Source organism: Podarcis melisellensis, assembly GCF_964234715.1.
Source record: "Podarcis melisellensis genome assembly, chromosome: 11".
NCBI classification, from domain to species: Eukaryota; Metazoa; Chordata; class Lepidosauria; order Squamata; family Lacertidae; genus Podarcis; species Podarcis melisellensis.
The window spans coordinates 62779620-62800995 of NC_138543.1; the positions used below are offsets into that span (position 1 = coordinate 62779620).

Here is a 21376-nt window from a genome sequence, read left to right on the forward strand (position 1 = left end):
TTCTGCATCTCCCTGTGGTCTTTCATTGGTCGAAGTGGAGGGGCAGTAGGGGGCTCTTTGGGGGGGGACCCCAGGGGCCTCAGCAAAGGGGGCTTTTCCTGCTGGCCAGACCCACAGGGCTTTTGGGGCTCGGTCTGCTCATTCCAATATGGGCTGAGCCAGCCAGGTTGCAGCATTTGGACTGGGGTGTGTGTGTTCCATTCCATTGGGGCTGGGGGGGATGAGAATGAGTGGGGGTGCTTCATTACACCGCCAACCCTCAGCCACCTTTCCCCTTTGGATCGTTCAGAGGGGGGAGAGCAACGTGCCTGGAGACCTCTGGAAGATGCCCCCATCGCCTTGGGAGAGAGAGAAAATGTGGGGAGGGCTTGCAAGCTTTCCCAAACGACCCAGAGGCAGCGCTGCCCAATGGTCACAGCAGCATTCCGCCTCCAGTCTGCTCCTCTTCTTTTGACGCAGCCCAGCCTGGTCAATGTGCCAATCCAGACCCTCCACCGGTTTTGGGAAAGTGTGGGGGGGGGAGTGGTGAAGGGTGTCTGGATTTTTCCCTAATCCAAAGAGAAGACCCCCACTGCAACTCCTGGCCCTCCGCATGTGCTCAGAGGCCCTTTGGCCCTTCTCGCCCTGGGATATGCCCCTCCCAGCTGATCCCCAAGCAAAGTCAAGCTGAAATTTGTCTGTAGCTGCAGAGAGCGGAAGTGAGGTTTGTTCAATGGAAGGACCTCTCACTGACATCACAGGTAAGTCAGAATAAATAAGATACAAGACGATGGTCAGCGCCTGGTCCGATAACTCCGTATTGTATTCAATCACTAATTGCAGGCTGAATTTACTTTTCCACGGAGCTTCCAGCTGCCGACCTGCAAGGAGGCTCTTTGGCAACTCTTTCGTTTTGCCAGGCAAAAAACGGTAAAAGGAGGAGAAACCACCAACATGGTAGTCAGAAATGGAGGAAATCATGTGTTCTGGAATTATTATGAGTTGTATCCAACTACGTCCTACTCAGAGAAGGAAGGAATTGTCACGGAGGAGCTGACGGCAAACACCCTCTGGGAAGAGCAGAAGGAAGCAAGGCCCTCCGCTCAGATCCACGAAATAGACTCCCTTCTCATGAGCTGGGGCTCAGAATGTGTGCCCCCCCTGACTATTTTCAAGGTCTCAGACCCCTCCCTCTGCCCACGGCAAGGCACCAGGCACATTCCTTGGGGTTTCCTGGTTTCCTGTTCTGTTCTGTGGAGTAATCCCCTTGTTCTAGGGCTGGATCTACACATGGGGGGGGGGAATGCTATAAATAAGTCAGAAATGAAATCATTATTTTAAAAAAGCCCTATGTACAGTGGCATAGTGTGGGGGGTGCAGGGGGGCTGGCCGCACCGGGCGCAACATCTGGGGGTTAGGGGGTGCAAATCCACGGGTTAGGGGGCGCAAATTACTTGCCTTGCCCTGGGTGCTGACAACCCACGCTACGCCACTGCCTATGTAAAAATGCTAAAGAAATGTCTTGTGCTCTCTGGCACCATCTGGCATTGCATGTTTATAACGCATTCAAATTGCTGAGGTTTTTTTGACTAATGTAGCTGAGTCCTGAGGGTGGGAGGGGGGTCTGGCAGACTGTCCACTCTCAGCTGGTGCTGCCTCTATTCACCCTGATTCCTGTCCTTGCTCAGGCCCTCCGACTCCCAGCTGCCAGCATTTCCCAGCTCTCCTCCTCCTCTTCTGGGGTGTGTCCTGCTCCCCCCCCCCATGAACCTGGGTCCAGGCTGCCCTCTTCTGCCCTCTCCCTGGGAGCCTCTTGGCCAGACTGTGTCCGCTGCTGCTCCTCACCTAGCCAATCCCTGGCAGGAATCAAGGAATGGCTAACAAGCCATGTCTACTAGCTTCGGTGGGTCTACTCTGCGTAGGACTAGCACTGAGCACAACCCTATGTCTCCCTCAGTCCTCCACAGTGTCAGGCAGACAGAAAGCGCTCGTTTCCATCAAAAGAGCCACAAAAAAGGCATGGGGGAGTCAAGACGCGAGGGAGACGCCGTTCAATTTAGTCTGTTTCAGTTCTGAGCAGTGAGTTTCTGCTTCTTCCTATTCTTCATTAAATGCATCCTGGACTTTTGAAAACAGAAGGTTCGCCCAGATCAAAACAAATGCCTCTACCCTTTCATATGCCATAATCTTACACTTTTTTTCCATTTCTGGGGAAGAAAAACAAAGGTTTTGCGGAGCGGGGGAAGCAGGGATACCCCCCCTTATTCAACCCCCCTGTCCCCGAGGCCCTTACATCTCTAATCTGGCTCTCCCTTTCCTGGCCCCAAAATGGATGTGGCCCAGTTTGCCCCCTGCAGAGTCCCACGGAGACATCGCCCACATTACTCTCCCCATGCCAGCTGCCACTTGCTGCATGATGGGCCTTTGTTGTCGGGGTCCGGATGGGGTGGAGTTTGGCCCCCGTCTTCTCTCTTGGCTGCTCTTTGCAGCATCCCAGGCTGACCAGAGGAAAGGGAGGGAACTGCTGTGTGTGATGCTGGGTGGAGGTCATGGGAGAACTCAGTTTCTGGAGCCCAGAGTTCAAGGAGGACGTTGGTGACTTGGAAAAGGCTCCCCAGAGATGGACAAAGAGGCAGGAAGGGATCAAATCCTGTAAGAAGAGGCTGAAGAACTGGATATATTTAGCTGAGAGAAAAGGTTATTTTCAGGCCAAGCAAATAGGCTGCTGACTGTTTTGCAAAACATTCTTGGAACAGGGCTATGGCTGTTCTCTTCCTCTTCAGAAACATTATTGATCAAGGTTAGTTCAATAATCAATGGTTTTGAACTGTGGCTGTGTCAAACGGGGACAGCACAAGTAATTGGCAATTGCTGAGGGTCTTGTTGGAGCAAGTGGGATGTGCTGGACTAGAGATCGTAATTTCAAACTGTAATTTTATTGCTTCCCATATTGCTTTCATCTTGCATTTTATTGTATCATGATTTGAATTCCCTAGAACTGAAATTGTGTCACAAGAAATAAAAGAAGCAGTAAAAACCATTATAAATCAGTTAGGATATTCATACAATTTTATATATTGTAATTTATTGTATTTCAATCTGAATTCCATGCAATATATAAGAAATTAAAGGAGCAATTAAAAACAAATGTGAATATGATGGATGTGCCGTCTTCAACCGCAGATCCACAGGCCATAAGAGCTGTTTGACCGTGAAACGGACTTCAGCATAAAATAAGGGAATGTCTCTGTAGCAGCCAACCTCCCGTGAGGTTTTTAAGCAGAGCTTGGGTGGCCACCAGTCTGGGATGCTTGAGCTGAGATTCCTGCCTTGCAGGGGGTGGACTAGATGACTCGTGGGGTCCCTTCCAACTCTAGGATTCTGGGATTCTCCTCCCACAGGGAGTTCCCAGGAGCCAGTTCATGGGCCACAAACTAAGGAACCCTTTAGCCCTCTTGCCATGCTCTGGAATTAGTTGGTGCATCACTTACTTAATGAGAGAGTTTGACTTCTTGTGTGTCTTTATGCAAAATTAACACCGGGGGGGGGGGTGTCAGCAGCTCATTCTTGGCCTAAAATTGTCTGGCAGCTCTGCCTGGAGGGTGGGTGGGTTTTAAGAGCCCCCACTTCCAACTGCACCCCCCCTCCTCTTCCCCTGGATTCTGGACATAACTGGTGCCTGGGAGTTTGGGTGGCGCTCCTTCTGTGCTGCTATGATACTTGATTCTGATTTTGTGACGTGAGCCTGTTATTCTCCTGGGCATGAGGCAGACTCACCACCAACACACCTGTTTTTATGTCTTGCCTCTGGCCGCTGCAGCTGTTCCTGAGCATCTCACTTTAAGAACATGCAACTTTTTAATTAGCCGGTCAGCTTCATTGCTGCTGCTTTTTCCGCAAGGCCAGAAGCTGATCCAACAGACACTCTTCTTAAAATAGGTTTGTTGGTAACCAACTTTGCATTCTCTCTAGCTGTGAATTGGCTGCTATTATTAGCTTTGGATAGTCTCTGTTGATCTTTTGGCACCCCAAATTATGCGTGGGATGAACAGTTTTAGATATGCAGCAGACTCTTTAGGATTTAAAAATTCATTTCAATGATGCTGGACGCTGCTGCCTCCAGCTATAAAGAGGCAGGGTGAAAATGTTTTGAACTGTTAACAGAGAAATCTAAGGGCTCCCTTGGACAAAAAACAAGTTTTCCCAGTGAGCCAGTACAGAGATACATTTATCAGTGAATTCTTACATTTGGTATCGTGCAGCAAAGGGTAACCTGAGAGTAAGCCTGTTCCCCTACTAAGAATAGTCAGTCTGATAAATGCCACAAAAAGCTACTCAACCCAGGACAGGACAGTCTTAAAAACTGGGGCAGGGGCAAAGGGTGGCCTAGCCAAGCACTCCATTCAAAGGAGGCCTTCGGGCATCCGCCAGCCCACCTCCCACTTTCATAGACCTGCAGATTTGGAAGGGATCCCAAGGCTCATCTAGTCCAACCCCCTGCAAGCCGCTTTCTCCGCCTGGAAGAGGAGGGTGCCTGGGGGTGCAGAAGCCAAGGGGACGGCAGGAGGGAGGGCAATGCACTTTGCTTCCTCCCTGAGAGAGTGGGCAGCAACAGAGGCTCTGCCGTGCCATGAGGGCCTGGAAGCAGAGCATTCTTGACATGCTCAGGGAAAAGGCACAACTCCCTGGTGTTATAGGAATTCTAAAGTCATATATATATATATATATATATATGCTTTCGTAGATTTATATCCATAAATTTACAAGGCAAACACATACATAAGTATATAAACTATGGGTCCAAAATAGTACGGGAGAACAATCCTGAAGCCATTTTGACTCTCCCCAATTGACCTCAAATGTTTCTCTGCAAGGAGGAAGGAAATGGGAAAAACCTCCCCATTGTCTCTTTGCTCACAGATCCTGTCTTGAGGGCGTATCTGTGTGTGAATAGGGTGAGCCTGTGACCTGGATTCAGGAACTGAGTATTTACAGTTACAGATAGGTAGCCGTGTTGGTCTGCCATAGTCAAAACAAAAAAAATTCCTTCCAGTAGCACCTTAAAGACCAATTAAGTTAGTTCTTGGTATGAGCTTTCGTGTGCATGCACACTTCTTCAGATACCTGAAGAAGTATATACAAGTATACCTGAAGAAGTATCTGAAGAAGTGTGCATGCACACGAAAGCTCATACCAAGAACTAACTTAGTTGGTCTTTAAGGTGCTACTGGAAGGAATTTTTTTTGTTCTGAGTATTTACCATCACAAAAGACTGGCCAGGATGCCCAGGTAAAAGCAATCAGTGACCATTATCGGGTAACCTTGGCAGACAGGTTTTCTGCTGTAGACCACCCCTTCAGTGATGTATGTATGTTCCTCTCCTCTCTCCCTCCATGGGGTGAGTGGGGGACCCTGTTGCAACACTTTAATAAAGATCAGGCTTACTAGCTGCTTTGCTCCTCAATATTCTCTGCTTGGCCTCTGTTATTTTCTCCTACCAATAGGGAACCCGCATAAGGACTCTGTACGGGCTCTTGGGTACCCCATAAGGGAAAGGGAGCAGTATTTTTCTGGTAACACTGGGCTGGCTGCCCTGCCTGCGGGAGCAGTTCTGCTTGATGAGCCGGGACGACACTTGGCACAAGCTGACTGGGGCTTGCAGGCCAGGCTTGTGGTTCTGTGGTTGCCATGACAACCATGGTGTGGCCCTGTTCCATCCCAGCAAGAGGAAGGAAGCATCTGCTCTCCCGGCACATTTCAGCCAACAAGAGGCTTTTTGTCCTTTCCGGCCAAAAGGCTGGCCAGGAGCCTCTTCTCCAGACTCTCTGGCTCATAAGAGCATAAAAGAGCCTGCAGGATCCGGCCAATGGCCCATGTGGTCCAGCCTCCTGCTCTTGCAGCGGTCAACCAAATGCCCCGATGGGAAACCTGCAAGCAGAATTCGAACGCAAGATCCCTCTCTCTTCCTGCAGTTTCCAGCAAGTGGGATTCAGAAGCAGAGCTGTCTCCAACTGCAGAAGAGCCATCCTGGCTCGGAGCCAAAAAGGGCTGGTACCACTTTGTTTTATGGCAAATATTTGGATGGCTTTAATAGATTTTGGGTGGTTTTTATTTTTATCTGTAAGTTGCCTTGAGTCCCGTCAGGGGGGAAAGGTGGAGTATAAATCAAAATATAATAGTAATAATGCCATACTAAATAAAGGCCAGCCGAACCTCAGGGCAGAGTGGGGGGAAACCATCTTCTCTGGACAAGTTTGTTGCCAAATGACGAGCACCACTCAGCCATTGGGGGGGGTGAGGTGTGGGGCAGCATGTTTTTGGGTAGGGTTTTTGGTTAGCTGAAGGCCAGATAAAAGAAAGCATCCCTTCTTCGCAAAGAGTTCACCTGTGGAACTCCCTCCCACTGGAGGCAGAAATGGACACCAACCCAGAAAGCTTTAAATGAAGATTGGGCAAATTCATGGAGAAGAGGGCTAACATTGGCTAATAGTCAAGATGGTGGTGCTCTGGTTTCACCACCAGGCTTCTGAATCCCAGAGTGGATCTATAAAAAGGGGGGGGACCCTATAAATAAGTCAGAAATTAAATCATTATACCAAAAGGAAAAAAACCACTATGGGAAATCACATTGATTATTTTTTTGCTCTCTAGCTCCATCTGTCTTTGCATGTTTATAACGCATTCGAAACATTGTTTTTGGACTAATATCCCTGAGTCCGACTCATGTGCTCAGATTCTGCTTGCTGGATTCCCAGTGAGGCATCTAGTCAGCCACTTTGAGAACAGGAGGCTGGACTGGGTGGGCTCTTCTCATGCAAAGCCCTGGTCGGTGCAGGAGGGAGCCAGGACAGGGCCGGATTTAGGTTGGATGTGGCCCTCAGCTCCTGAAGGGAATGGGGCCCTTTCTATGTCCAGCTGTCCTTTGTCAACAACAAACGGTCGCTGCTTTTTTGTGTTGAATATATGCTATATGGTAATTTATGGACCTAATAGGTATCTCAAGCCATTTGCACATCACAAAATATGTATTTTATCAAAGTAATTGTCGAACTGAAATACAATTAAGAAGAAGTATATTAATAGTGAGGGACACAGGTGGTGCTGTGGGTTAAACCACAGAGCCTAGGACTTGCCGATCAGAAGGTTGGCGGTTCGAATCCCCGCGACGGGGTGAGCTCCCATTGCTCGGTCCCTGCTCCTGCCAACCTAGCAGTTCAAAAGCACATCAGAGTGCAAGTAGATCAATAGGTACCACTGTGGCGGGAAGGTAAACGGCGTTTCCATGAGCTGCTCTGGTTCGCCAGAAGCAACTTAGTCATGCAGGTCACATGACCCGGAAGCTGTCCCGGAAGCGAGATGAGCGCTGCAACCCCAGAGTCGGTCACGACTGGACCTAATGGTCAGGGGTCCCTTTGCCTTTATATTAATAGTGAAATAATTATTAAGCTCTAACTTTAAATGATTTTTTTATTCATAAAAAAACTTAATAATGCAAACACATTGGCATTTGGCAATAACAAAAGTTCCTTTAGAAACACAGTTTACAAAGACTCATAATCTCGTCTCTAGAAACTTGCCATAACATGAAATAATAATTGGTGTAAATATATGATGCAAACTGCTAATAATTGTAAATAGCTTTATTAATATGAAATTGTTATAACCTGTACAATGCAAGTGTAGTTAATAAAATGCATTTTTATATAATATCAGTATCACCATAGTAATCCACACTGTCCACATAAATCCCCCCCCCCAGAGTGGGGCCCTAAGCTATAGCTTGTTTAGCTTATGCGTAAACCCGGCACTGGGCCAGGAGAAGGAAGGGCTTCGCTGCCATCCTGATGCCATCTGACGGAAGGGCTGCAGGTGGCCGCGCAAATCCCTCATTTCTGGCCTCTTGCTTCATTTCGTGGGGCGACTGTGAGCTCCGGGATATGCTACGAGCGAGGGGGGAATTCTCTCTCTCCACCGCGTGCCTAATTTTAGGAGACCCCGCCGCGTCTCCAAATGCAGCCAAACAAACCGACTGGCGTGTGAAGCGCAGCCGGGCCGTCGGCTGTCTGCGCGCTCCGAAGCTGCGCGCCGCCTGCAGCCGCCGGGGAGTGTCTTGTTTTGATGCTCCCGATGCGCCTCCTCGAGGCTGCCGTCATATTTCGGGCATAGCATGCATAGCTGGCATTCCAGGGCGCAGCGCTGCGCTCGCCGCGCCCGCCCGGGACAGCCTTCGGAGGCTGGAGGGAGCTCTGCTCGGGGCTGCGCGCGGGGGCCGAATCGCGGAGGGTCTCCGGGCAGGAGGCTGAGGCCGGGTGAGTGCCGGGGGGGATCCTGGGGTCCTGAGCCGGGGGGGGGAGGACGGGGGGAGGCGGCCCTTGCCTGGCTCAGCTGCTGCCCATGTGCGCCGAGCGTTGACTAAGAAGCGCAGCAAAAGGGAAGCGTCGCGCAGGTGGAGGCGCGCACCTTCCCACAGGATCGCGATTGGCTGAGCCTTTGCCAGGGATATTTCTGGCAAGGGCCCTTTACGGATCTGTAGGTAAGGGGGAGGGCGCGGCCATGTCTCTCTTCTCCCCACCCCCAACCCGCCCCCAATTAAGAAAGGAAGCTACATGTGTTGTGCACACAGCCTTCCAGTAATTAAATGGTTTATAAATCTTTAAAAGTCAGCAGAATGGCGGAGGCCGTAGCGTTTCAGGGAGGGCAGGTAGGTGGGAGCAGTTTGTCTGTCTGTCTATCTATCTCCCATTTTTTTCTCCAAAGAGCTCATGGTGGTGTACATGGTTCTCTCTCTCTCTCTCTCTCTCTCTCTCTCTCTCTCTCTCTCTCTCTCTCTCTCTCTCTCTCTCTCTCTCTCTCTCTCTCTGTCTCTCCTTATTTAATCCCCACAAAAACCCTAGAATCATAGTCGGAAGGGTCTCCCAAAGGTCCTCTAGTCCACCCCCCTGCAGTGCAGGAATATCAAGTAAAGCTGGGATGTCCAACAGGATGTCCAAATTGCGAGATACGCCCCCCCCCCAAGAAAGCTCAATAACTTTGGGTTCCTAACTTTGGGTCAATCCTATGGGTAGATCACTGGCAGTTTTTTTTATAGTGGGAGTAGATCACAGTCTCTTGGGAGACGGACATCTAAAGCATCCCTGGCAGGTAGCCATCCAAGCTCTGCTTAAAGACCTCCAGGGAAGGAGGGTCCACAACTTCCCAAGGGAGTCTATTCTGCTGCAAAGTGGTTGAGCAGAGAGGTGGTGACTTGCCAAGGTCACCCAGTGAGCTTCATAGCTGAGTGGGGTTTTGAACTCTCTCGCAGGTCCAAGTCTGACACTTAACACTGATCAGTGCACAAGCCTCCTATGGCAAAAGAGATCTATGCCAGGGATGTGCCACCCAGTAATCCTGGTAGCCGGTGCATCCAAAGGAAGGTTTGCCGTTTTCACAGGCGCTGAATATTGCTGCCTGAGCCCTGGGGAAACCTGTTAGGCCAACAATGGGATGAGGTTGTGTCACCCAAAGAGAAGTGTGGGCGATGAGCAATAAGCACATGCACATTTGTTACCAAACAGACTTTCATGTGTGATGGATTTATCAGCGGCTATGGAGCCTCTGTGTTCGGGGGCAGTCTACCTGAAGCCAGGAGCAGACTGGTAGATTTCTGAGTTTCTGGAATCCGGCAAGGAAGGGCCTCAGCTCAGTGGAAGGACCTCCTCTTGGCAGGCAGAAGCTCCCAGGTTCCATCTCTAGCATCCTGAGGCAGCCCCGGGACAAGGTTTTGGTCTGTGGTCTAAACAGTTCCTCCATGTGACTCAGCAGAGCCAGTTCTAGGGAGTCGGCAGGAGGAAGTGACTCAGGCCAGAGCTGGGATTGACTCAGGATGGTTTGTCCTAAGAAGGGCTTAGCCCTGGAGCAGAAGAGGTCGGTACTGAGAGTGTGTTTCTGAGCAGGTGCAGAGTGCCACTTCCTCACCAGGCTTCTGGCATGCAAGCCAGACCAGGTCTGCATGGGAAAGTCAAGGTGTGGGGTGAGTAGACCCCAGGGCCGGATTGAGGTTTCATGAGGCCCTCAGCTCCTGAAGGTCATGGGGCCCTTTCTATGTCCAGCTGTCCTTTGTCAACAACAAATTGTCACTGTTTTTCGTGTTGAAGTGGACACTCCGGATACAAATTTAATTTGTTCCAGGGGTCCGTGCGCACGCTGAAAATTTCATAAGAAGAGGCGCTGCTTCTGTGCGCATGAGTGGCATGATAGAGCGCTTCTGCGCATGTGCGCACAGCGAAACCTGGAAGTATACACTTCCGGGTTTGCCATGTTTGCAACCTGAAAGTTATGTTACCCGAAGGTAACATAAGCTGAAGGTCCACTGTATATGCTATATGCTAATTTATGGACGTAATGGGTATCTAACCATTTGCACATAACAAAATATGTATTTTATCAAAGTAATTGTGAACTGAAATACAATTAAGAAGTATATTAATACTGAAATAATTATTAAGCTCTAACTGTATGTAGGTTTTATTTTATTTGTTTTTTATCTTATATTTTGGAAATGTACATCCAGGTTTTTTTCCTTCAAAATTTTTGGGGGGCCCCCAAGAGAGTGGGGCCTAAGCTAGAGCTTGTGTAGCTTATACATAAATCTGGCACTGGTAAAGCCAGAGGGACAGGCCAGAGGCCATGTGCAGCTGCACATGACCTCTTGCCCACAACTGGATTCCAGTGGCCAGAAAGGAGATTCCGACTAAATTTCAGGAATAACTTTTGGGCAGGTGAGAGCTGTGGATTCCCTCGGGAGGTGGTGGACTCCCCTTCACTGGAGGTTTTTAAGCAGAGGTTGGATGGCCGTCTGCCATGGATGCTGTAGCTGAGATTCCTGCACTGCAGGGGGTTGGACTAGAGGACCTCTGGGGTTCCCTTCCAACTCTACAGTTCTAGGATTCTATAAAACGTCTTCCAGTTTTTGTCAGAGAGATGCAGATGGCCCTTCTGGCTGGCTGATCTTTGCATGGCTCCTGCTAGTCCGGCGGGTCCAGCCAGCCAGGATCACATGTGGCTGCACGTGGCTGAGAGAAGAGAGACTGACTGGCTGCCAGGCCTGGGAAGGCGGCCTGCTTTCACACTGGCCCAGTTCCTCCCCTGTGCTTCTTCTGCCTGAGCTGCTCAGCTGAGTCAGAGCTTTGCAGATGTGCATCAGCTGGAGCTGGGCGGAGAGCTAGAGGCGGAAAAATGGGATGCCATGGCAACGCCTTGCTCCCCACTCGCCCCCTCCAGTGGCAAAGCCATGGAAACGAGGCTCCCGTCCTTATCCACCAGCTTCTGGCTGCTTCTACAGAGGTTGGTTTGCCTTTTGGAAACTACATAACCCAGCATGCAACGGGCCTCAGGCATGAGCAGGGAGCGTTGTTTTGATTCCTCCAAAGCACTGCATGCTGGGCAATGTAGTTTCATCCAGCCAGGGCACCCTCCCCGTCTCAAGGATGCTGCTCACCCCAAGGAAGGGAGGCTCCCAGGCTGAGCAGGCCCAGCACTTAACTGGAGGACGGAGGGAAAGAGCAAAGAGAATGAACTGAGGCAGGGAACATTTGTCAGCCCAAAGGCTGCAATTCCCCCCTGGGCACCTTGGTGGTCAAGGGCAGAGGCAGAACTGGATGTGATATTTTTCTATCTATCGTCTATCTCTCCCATAAAATTTATACATAGCTTGATTGTAACAAACAAACAAACCCCCAAAAGAAACCCAAAGCCGATTGCAAAAAAATAAAACAAGAAAATGAGGGGAAACGTACAACAGTGTTTTAAAACATACAATACGAAGCCTGCAATGCGAAGCACTTGAGGAAACTGCAGAGGAGAGCCAGTGTAAGGTCCGAGCGCCACATTCAGTCCTTGGGATGCCTGAGATTCATCACCAGCCCTAAACTAGACCCTCCGCCTAACCGCTTCCCCCCAAATCTTCATTACTGTTTGATCCTGACCAGAACAGGAAAGGCGAAACAAGCTGGTCATTGTCTGAGCCAATTTGGAAAGGATGCGAACTGGCAGGGCAGCGTGGGGTCAGGTGAGGTCAGGAAACAAGAACTCCCAAAGCTCTGCATATAATGACGCCTTGTTCAGGGCCTGTTCCCTCTGGAGTCCCGTTCACCCAAATTGTGGGTGAGTCAAGCCTTCCTCCCCTTGTTTTACTTTGGGATGTTTAATGGGCCAGAAAAAGTGGTCCTTATGGGCAGAGCTGTTCCAGTTCCTTGGCTGCGCATAACGGGCTATTCTGAGAGGCAGAAGAGTTGCAAACCCACCATTATCTCTCAGTCCCTCCCAGGCACACCAGCTCCCAGCCCCCCTATCTTCCGGCAACAGACACTTGCCACACCCCACAAGGCTCCTTTCCTCTTGGACTTCGCCTTCCGCTCACCCTTTCTCAGCCTGCCTCGCAGACACCCACCCCCTTTAGCTTGAAGGGGGTGTAATAAACAAGAGTCCTTTGCAGGTTCTCCATCGGTCGGAGAAAAGAACAGAGGCCAACCAGAGAATATGGAGAAGCAAAGCAGCTTGTGAGCCTGATCTTTAGTGATCTGTTGCAACAGGGTGCTCCCCCAAAACGCAGGAAAGGAGGAGGACCCAGAACAAAGGTGTGCCCACCCATATATAGACATTTTAAATTCCCTGCCTTGGAGTCCAAGGCCACCCCCAGAAACATCATACCTACATCACAGAAAGGGCGGTCTACAGCAGAAATCTGAGCGTGTTGTTTGCCAGAAATCTGAGTGCGTTGTTTACCTCCTGTCTGGCAGGGTACCTGTTAATGCTCACTTGACTGGATACCCTGGGGCGCCTGGTCAGTCTTTTGTAATGATAAATACTTAGTTCCTGAGCCAGGTCACAGGCTCACACCCTTAAGACAGGCTTTGTGAAGGAAAAGACAATGGGGAGGCTTTTCCATTTTCCTTGACCTTGCAGAGAAAACATTTGGTCAGTTTGAGAGTCAAAATGGTTTCTGGGCTGTTTTCCTGAGCTGCTTCAGACATGTGGTTTATATATTTATGTACATGTTTGCTTGGTACATTTAGGAACATTTATTATATATATAAGACCTTAATTTTTTTTTCAGGGGGCAGGGTGGTGTGAGAACTTTCTGCCAGTAGGAGATGCTCACAGCAGAATGGAAGGTGGTGGACTCTCCTTGCTTGGAGGCTTTTAAGCAGAGGTCGGGTGACTGTTTGCCAGAGAAAGCTTTAGTTGGTATTTCTGCACTGCAGAGGGTTGGACTAGAGGACCCTCGGGGTCCCTTCCAACTCTACCATTCTAGGATTCCAGGAGTGGTGGGCCAGGACCCAGAAGACACCAGAATTCAAACCCCATAGTAATCAATAAAGCTCCCTTGGAGGCCACTCACATTGCCTCTCAGCCTAACCTACCTCACAGGGTTGTTGTGGAGATTAAAGAAGGAAGGGGAGAAAACCACATATGCCACCCCAAGCTCCTTGGAGAATAAGGTGAGGTATGACTGTGCCCCTGAAGGACCAGGTGAGCAGCCTGGGAGTCATTTTGGAATCACAGCTGCTCATGGAGGCGCAGGTCAATTCTGTATCCAAGGCAGTCGTCTCCCAGCTCCATCTGGTACGCAGGATGAGACCCTCCCTGCCCACAAACTGTCTCTCCAGAGTGGTACATGATCTGGTTATCTCCCTCTTCAATTACTGCAATGCGCTCTACGTGGGGCTACCTTTGAAGGTGACCCGGAAACTACAACTAATCCAGAATGCGGCAGCTAGACTGGTGACTAGGAGTGGCAGCTGAGACCATATAACATCGGTCTTGAACGACCTACACTGGCTCCCAGTACGTTTTCAAGCACAATTCAAAGTGTTGGTGCTGACCTTTAAAGACCTAAATTGCCTCTGCCCAGTATACCTGAAGGAGCATCTCCACCCCCATCGTTCTGTCCGGACACTGGGCTCCAGCTCCAAGGGCCTTCTGCCGATTCCCTCACTGCGAGAAGTGAGGTTACAGGGAACCAGGCAGAGGGCCTTTTCAGTGGTGGCGCCCGCCCTGTGGAACGCCCTCCCACCAGGTGCTAAAGAAATAAACAACTATCTGACTTTTAGAAGACATCTGAAGGCAGCCCTGTTTAGGGAAGCTTTTAACATTTGATGAATCGTTGTATTTTAATATTCTTCTGGAAGCCGGTTAGCAAATGGAAAGGCCTTGGGCAAGAACACAGCAGCCTGGCTGGTGTGATGGAAACCTGGCAGGGTGATGGGGGGGGGGGAGATGTGCAGGGTTTCCTTGGAATATCTGTGCGCCTTGAGAAGCAGCAGGAGCAGGGGCCTGGGACCTCTCCAGTTGCATCTGCCTGGCCAATGGCAAGTCCAGCAGTCAGCGGATTTTGGGTGTCTCTCTACCCAGTGCTGAGTACCTGAGAGAGGACAGGGATTCTGTTAAGGTACCTTCTGCCCTTCTCCCAAAGGGATGCCCCCCCCCAGCTCCCCAATACTTGTGGTCTGGAGGGGTTCAGTCCTGGGGAGCCTTCAGGGCACCCATGAACCTGTCTCAGATAATGTTTCCATCCAACACATGCTGCGGGACATGCTTTGGCCCTGGACTTTAGGGGGCTTGATTATTACTGTTACTGGTTTAAATGTGTTTTTAATGAAAGATTTCCCATAAGTAACAAAAGCACATTCTGTATCTCTGTTTTCAAATCACAGAGTCCTTCATATAGGTCAGTTACTGTCTGTTTGAGACATTCTTGTTATAGGCAATGTGGGAGGAAAACAAGAAAGGGAGGAAAGAGAGAAAGAGAAAAAGAAAGAAGGAAAAGAAAAAAGGGGGTGATCTGTGATTTCTCCAGATTGTTTTTGATTTGGGGGGGCTGTTTAAATGGCTGCTGTGATTTCTGTTGTTCCTACTTGTTGTAGCACAAGTGTTTTATTGCAATATTGCATATGCCTTTAGCAGATTTTATCAGACATGATATGACAGCTTGCACCAATACTTTATCTTGAGAAGCAGCTAACATATTTATTAAATAACAATTAAGTTAGACAATACCTTGGTCGAATAATAAACACAATAGCAATGAATAGAAGCTCTTAGGAAATTGTTTTATGAGGGGGTTAAGCCATGTTAATGATTCTTTGTGGACAAGAAGCAACACTTTGGAACAGAGGAATTTGTTGAGGAATTCAGCGGAAAGGAATCCCGCCTGTTTGAAAGGGTTCAGGAGGTGAAGGCCTCATCTCAGCCCCTGGGTCAAGAGTGGGTGCCTTCCTGGAAGAGTTGCAGTGTGAGGAGGAAAGGGAGATATTTCACCTTGGATAACGTGGAGCTCCCACCTCTTTGATGCACCCTTATGGAAAAGAAGAGTGTGATGCTTTGGGCTTTGCAACGGGAGTTTGTTCCAGCCAAGCTCCGGCGCAGGCAGGCCTTCTCTTCTCCCTTGGCGCCTCCTTGGAGCCACTTGCAGGTGGGCAAAAGATAGATGGAGGCGCCCAGGCAAAGGGCTGGAAGCCAGAACCTGGAGCCAAGATGAGTCTGTGCACACCAGCCGTGCCTCTCCCTTGGGCCATGGAGATCTCTGGCTTGGTGGCCACACAGCACTGGGGAGAATGGCCCGGCCCTCGCTCAGCCAGGTAAATTGTCTTGCCAAAGGTGGTGCTTTGCCAGCCGGCGGATTCAGCCCAAGCCTGCAGAGCAGATCTGCCCTGGCCCTTTCCCCTGGGATCGTGACCCGAGCTGCGTCTGTGCCAGGCCCCTCCTTGGAGCTTTTCTTTGCACGGACACTGGGCCTTTTCATTCAGCAGCCCAGGCTTTGTTCCCTTGGTGGCCAGCAGAGGCAGAGGCAGACTGCAAAGGGGAGGCAGCCAAGAGAAGAGGAAAGCTGGCTGCAGAACCGTGCATAGCACCTGCCAGGATCTGGCCCCTGGCTCAATGGCCCTCCCTTGGTTATATCTGGTCTGCTCCTCTGAACCAAGCAGAACACGCCCCCCAAGGGTCTTCTGTGGGTCAGGCAGGTGGCATCTGGAGGCTCGTGTGAGGCCAGGACTGAGGGCTCCCTCTGGGGCTGCTACCTGCAAGCAGGAGGGCAGGAGCGATGGGTGGCACCTGGAAAGCAGGTGCTGCCTTCTGTCCCTTATACCCTAAAGGACATTCTTAGTGTGTGCGGGCATTTATATTTGAAGCAAGGAGAGACGCCCATCTCTGGGGCATTCCTGGTCACGTTTTCCTCTTTCCCGGCAGCTGCCTCTGTCTCTTCCTCTGCGTTTTCTGCGTTGCTCTTCCTCTGAGGAGGCGGCATCTTCAAGGCCCTGGAAGGTTTCACAAACAACATGCCACGCGAGGAGAGAGAATTGGCGCTTGCTGCTTCTGCTGCCTGCTTGATGTCAACTGCCTGGTAGGCAGACTGAAAAACTAGGTAAGGATCTCGGCTGGTCTGCAGGTTGCAAAGCTCCCATGTGTAAAAGAGGATCTCTCTGTCTCAGGAGGAGCTGTTTTCTCACGGTCATTTACTCAGGAGGAGCTACTAGTCATCTCCATTCCCGGAGTCTGCTTGCCTCTGAATGCCTGCTGGTGCAAGAGGGCAGAGGACTCTTGGTTTGCTCCTGTTCTGCCTGTAGGATTCCCAGGACGGGCACCTGGTTGGCCGTGGCCAGATCAAGATGCCAGACCGAATGGGCATCTTGGGCTTGATCCACCTGCTGCTGCAGAGCTCTGCTCACCTCCTTACTGTGTTGTTGATATTTTGTGAGGTTTTGGTGCTTTGTGGCTCGTTTCCTTGGCGACAACTCCCCTGGATCATAGAATTCATTACAAGAATCTTAGGACTCAGCCAGTACTTGTCGCGCACGTGAGCAAACTCTTGCATGTCGTTTGTGCGGCCTTGATAGTGTTTGGCATCTCCGACACGGGAGGTGGCTCGCTCTTCTTCCCATCGGAAGAGAGAGCCTCTGCGGTTGCCAGAAGATGCAGGCGGGCAGAGGAGCCCTGTGCCCAAATCCTGCTTGTGGGCTTCTCTTTGTGGAATCTGGATGCCCACTCTGAGGCGAGGGTGAGGGGCCTTGGCCTGATCCAGCAGGCTCTTCTTAGGTGGGGTGTCCGCACATCTGAGTGTCATGGACCCAGATTCCCAAGATCCACTCCCCGCTTTTCATCCCCTGAACCACACCGGACCTCAGCACATCACGCTCCGGAAGGCTGTGTGCCATGATCAGTGATGGCTCTGTCCCACCGCCCTTAGCCAGCCCTCAACAGCCTGCCCTCTTCCTTACAGCCAGCCAGCGAATGCCCACCAGCTACTACCAAAATGATTAAGGTTTTAAATGACAATTTTAGGTTATATTTTGGTGATCAATATTTAATATATATTTTTAACTGCCACTATATCTGTATATCTGGCATGCTCTGGTCCATGGGGTCACGAAGAGTCGGACACGACTAAACGACTAAACAACAACAACAACAATATCTGTATTAACTCTGTTATACCCAATTGCAATTTAATGTATTCCTGTTGTGTTTTATGATTTTCCTGATTTTGTAAGTGAGCCCGAACTGGTCTGTGACCGTGATAATAAATCCACAGGGGCAGCAGATTTGAATGTAGATATTGACTCCCCCCGGTTCCCGACATAGATTTTCACTCACCCCTGAGACATCGCATAGTTATGCTCATTCATTTCAATGGGCCTACTCTGAGTCAAACTTACTTGAATGCCACCCTCTGGCTGCTCCCCCTGCTCTTGGCCTCCTTCCACCCTCCCAATGGGCACCAGTTAGCACAGGCCCCCACCCCACTCTCAAAAGTTCCGGTTTGCTCTCCCTCCTGGCAGCTCAGTGGTTTCAGTCTTCCCGGCACAGTTTTTGTCTGCCCCCTGGAAACATCCCCCGATGGCTCCTTCCAGCCCATCCCCTGTGCTTTTGTGGGGGATTCAAAACTGCTGGGGGGGGGTTGTTCCTGCTCTGCAGTGTATAGGGAAGCTGTCATGTTTTTATATGTGCTGGAAGCTGTCCAGAGTGGCTGAGGCAACCCAGTCAGATGGGTGAAAATAATAAAATAATTGTTTTTATTATTATCTTCCTCCCACCCCCCACCCCCCCGTGAATGCAGGACTCTGCTGCGCCAGGGCATAAATAGGGCGTGCCACACCAGGCTATTTTCATTCCCTGGATGCAACAGACATTCACATGTGAGGGAGTGTTAAAAATAACCCCTTGGAGATCTGTTGCCACCCCTCCCCTCCCAAGACCACCACTGCCCACAGAGAGAGCTTCCTGGGGCTGTTTCTCCTGAAGCCGACTCCTCCTGATGCTCACCCCCATGTGCCCACTTACACATCTACCCTCACCCCTCCCAGAATTTGAGGAAGAGGCTGCTGGGGGAGCCCTGTGGGGTGTGGATCAGGCCACTTCCTGGGGCTGCTTGAGAGGCCTCTGGGTCTGGGGGGGGGGAACAGAGGGCCTTCTCGGTGGTGGCACCCGCCCTGTGGAACATCCTCCCATCTGATGTCAAGGAAATAAACAACCATCTGGAGGCAGCCCTGTTTAGGGAAGTTTTTAATGTTTGATGTTTTATCGTGTTTTTAATATTCTGTTGGGAGCTGCCCAGAGTGGCTGGGGAATATTGTTGCTGTTGTTGTTTTTTCAAGCAAATGGCCCTGCTTGGTCCTTTCCAGGGGCCCCTCCTCTCGCGGTTCTTTATGCACCATCTATGAACATCAGGCCAGTCCTGCAGCTGGATCCCTGCATTGCAGGGGGGTTGGTCTGGATGACCCTTGGAGTCCCTTTCAGCTGGACAGTCTGTGATCCTTTGTGCTCAGATCCCTTAAGAGCATCTGGCTGAGCATGGTGAGGGCCTCATCCAGGTGGCTTTTCTTTGCTTCTCCTTCCCTTGTGCCCAGTGGCGTAGCGTGGGGGGTGCAGGGGGGGCCGGTCGCACCGGACGCAACATCTGGGGGTTAGGGTTAGGGGGTGCAAATCCACGGGTTAGGGGGTGCAAATTACCAGTGGCGTAGCATGGGTTGTCAGCACCCGGGGCAAGGCAAGTAATTTGCACCCCCTAACCCGTGGATTTGCGCCCCCTAACCCTAACCCCCAGATGTTGCGCCAGGTGCGGCCGCCCCCCTGCACCCCCCACGCTATGCCACTGCAAATTACGGTACTTGCCTTGCCCCGGGTGCTGACAACCCACTCTACGCCCCTGCTTGTGCCCCAATGCTGCTTGCTGGTTGCCCCCTGCGAGGTGCGGATGCCAGACTAGGGGGGTCCTTGGGCTGACCCGGAAGGCGCTTCTAAGCTTCTGGTGGAACCACCAGCTCCAGGGGCAGTCGGTCCAGATGCCCGGGGATATTTGGCCCCTTCGACAGCAGGAGGCTGCCCTGGAGGGGCCTCATCCGAGGCACTTCTGACATCCTGATGGATGGGACGCGCGGCGGCTGGGGTGCGGTGGGGACCATCCTCCCAGCGCCCCCCCCCCCAGGGGCCCCAAAGGGAATCCTCTCCCGCGCTGGCGGCCCCTTCTCGCTTTCCCAGGCGACGGCGCGCGCCCGGCAGGGCAGGAGCGCGCCTGGCCCCGTTGGGCAGGCGGGGGGGGGCGGGGGCAGGCGATTCCTCGCCCGGACTGCGCACCCCCCCCGCTGCCCTCTTGCCGCCGCCCCGTCTGGTCCCGCGGGCCTGCGCGGTGCCCCGCGCGCGAGGATCGGAGCCGCGGTCCCGGGCGCGACGTCACGGGCGCGGGAGGCGGAGCGGGCATTGCGCAGCGCCGCCGCATTGCCAGGGATGCAGCGCGGAGCCCGGCGGCGGCGGCGGCGGAGGCAGCGATAGCAGCAGCAGCACCACGGACGACGCCCGCCTGCCCCCCCCCCCCAGGTGAGCCGGGCAGCGCGGGGGTTCCCGGGGGCGCAGGTGGCCCGTGCCACGTCCTCACTCGGCCCGCGGGGCCACCGGAGCCGGCCCGGGCCGCACTCGCTCCTCCGGGCACCAGGCTTACACACAGACCCCCCCTCCGCCTCCCTGGACCCGGACCCAGGCGTCCTGCCGCTTGGCTGCCCGGAGCCCCGAGGGTAGTGGAGACGGGCATCCTCGCCTTTGTGCGCCGCCACTCGGGGTGTGGCTGCTGCTGCAATCGGCGGGGGGGGGGGAAGGATGGTTATTTAGTGAGAGGGGGGCTTTTTTGGTTTGGAGGGGGTCGTGCCTTGGGGTTTTGCCCTCCCTGCTCCGGGCCAGGCTCACCTGCAAAGGGAGCGGCGCTGCCGCCAGACAAAGCGAGCGAGAGATGCTGCCTGGAAGGGGGGGGGCGGAGACAATGGAGGCAGGGAGGATGCGGAGGGATGGAGGGCGAGGATGGGGGGGGCCGCCTCCTCCTGGAGCCCCTACCTGCTGCACCCCCCACCCCCCACCCCCCACCCCGCGCCGGGAGTTTTGACAGCTGCTTCGCCGCGCAGCTTGAGGGATGCCCTCCGCCCACCCCGGGGCAGCTGGAGATCCCCCCCCCCGGGACCGCGCGGGGTCTGCAGCAGGTGCATTGCAGCGCCTCCTCGCCCTCCCGGGGCATCCTCGCCAGGGGAAGGGGAGGCGGCGGCCGCTCGCCCTCCTCTGCAGGCACCATTTTCTTCTCGCAAATTCCGGGAGCGCGGCCTGGGAAGAGCGGGGGGGGGGGGCGGGCGGGGGGGGGCTGGAGCTTGGCGCGGGAGAGGAGGGGCGCTTTGGCCGAGGGGTCTCTCCGGGGCGTCTTTTTCTTCTTCTCCAGAGTGGGGAGCAGCATCAGGATATGACAAATGGGGGGGAAAGGAGATTTGGGGCTGGGGAGGGGGCGGCAGGCCTGGGAGCCTCTTCCCAGGATTCCTGCCCGGGTGGTATCGAGGGGGTCCAGGGATGCCCTCCTCCGGGTGGCTGTTGTCGCCTCTTCCCGGCAGGGGAGGGTCTCGGTGGGCAGGAGGGGGGGCAGGGGCCAGCCTGGGTGGGGGCTTTCAGGCCCCGAGCCGGGAAGGGCTCCTTCCCCCCCCCCCCACGGGGGCGAGCGTGGAGCCGGGCTCTGTTAGCATCTTACTTTCCAAAAATGTGCAGCTCTGTAAAATCGACCACTCTCCCCCCATCGCGTTAGTGATGATTTGCTTCTTTTCCGATGAGGCTTCATGCTGTGTTGTTGTTCCCCACCCTGAGATTTTATGCTAAGGCGGTAGCAGAGAAACGTTTTTGTGAATAAAAATAAGGTCCCTGACCCTGGAAAGAGGGTGGCCTAGAGCCTGGTCTTGGCCTGGAAGCCCCCTTGCAGCAAGAACTCCGTGGGTCGTCTCTTTGTCTGTGAAATGGACACAATAAAGAGGCCTGTTATTCAGGACCCCTGAGGATTTGCGTGGCACTTGGGCAAGTCGAAAATTTGCATGGCACTTTTGGCAAGTCTGTTTATTATTGATGA

At 52.5% G+C, this 21376-nt stretch overlaps 1 protein-coding gene across 2 annotated transcripts in view; it reads left to right on the plus strand.

Moving 5' to 3' along the window:
* Positions 1–7717: 7717 nt before the first annotated feature.
* The window catches only part of RUSC2 (RUN and SH3 domain containing 2), a 56606-nt gene continuing 42947 nt past the window's right edge, over positions 7718–21376 (plus strand). For both annotated transcript variants that reach the window (XM_081929545.1, XM_081929547.1), the window contains exon 1: positions 7718–8288. The gene's annotated coding sequence lies outside the window, so the exon portion shown is untranslated. The remainder of the gene's footprint in view (positions 8289–21376) is intronic.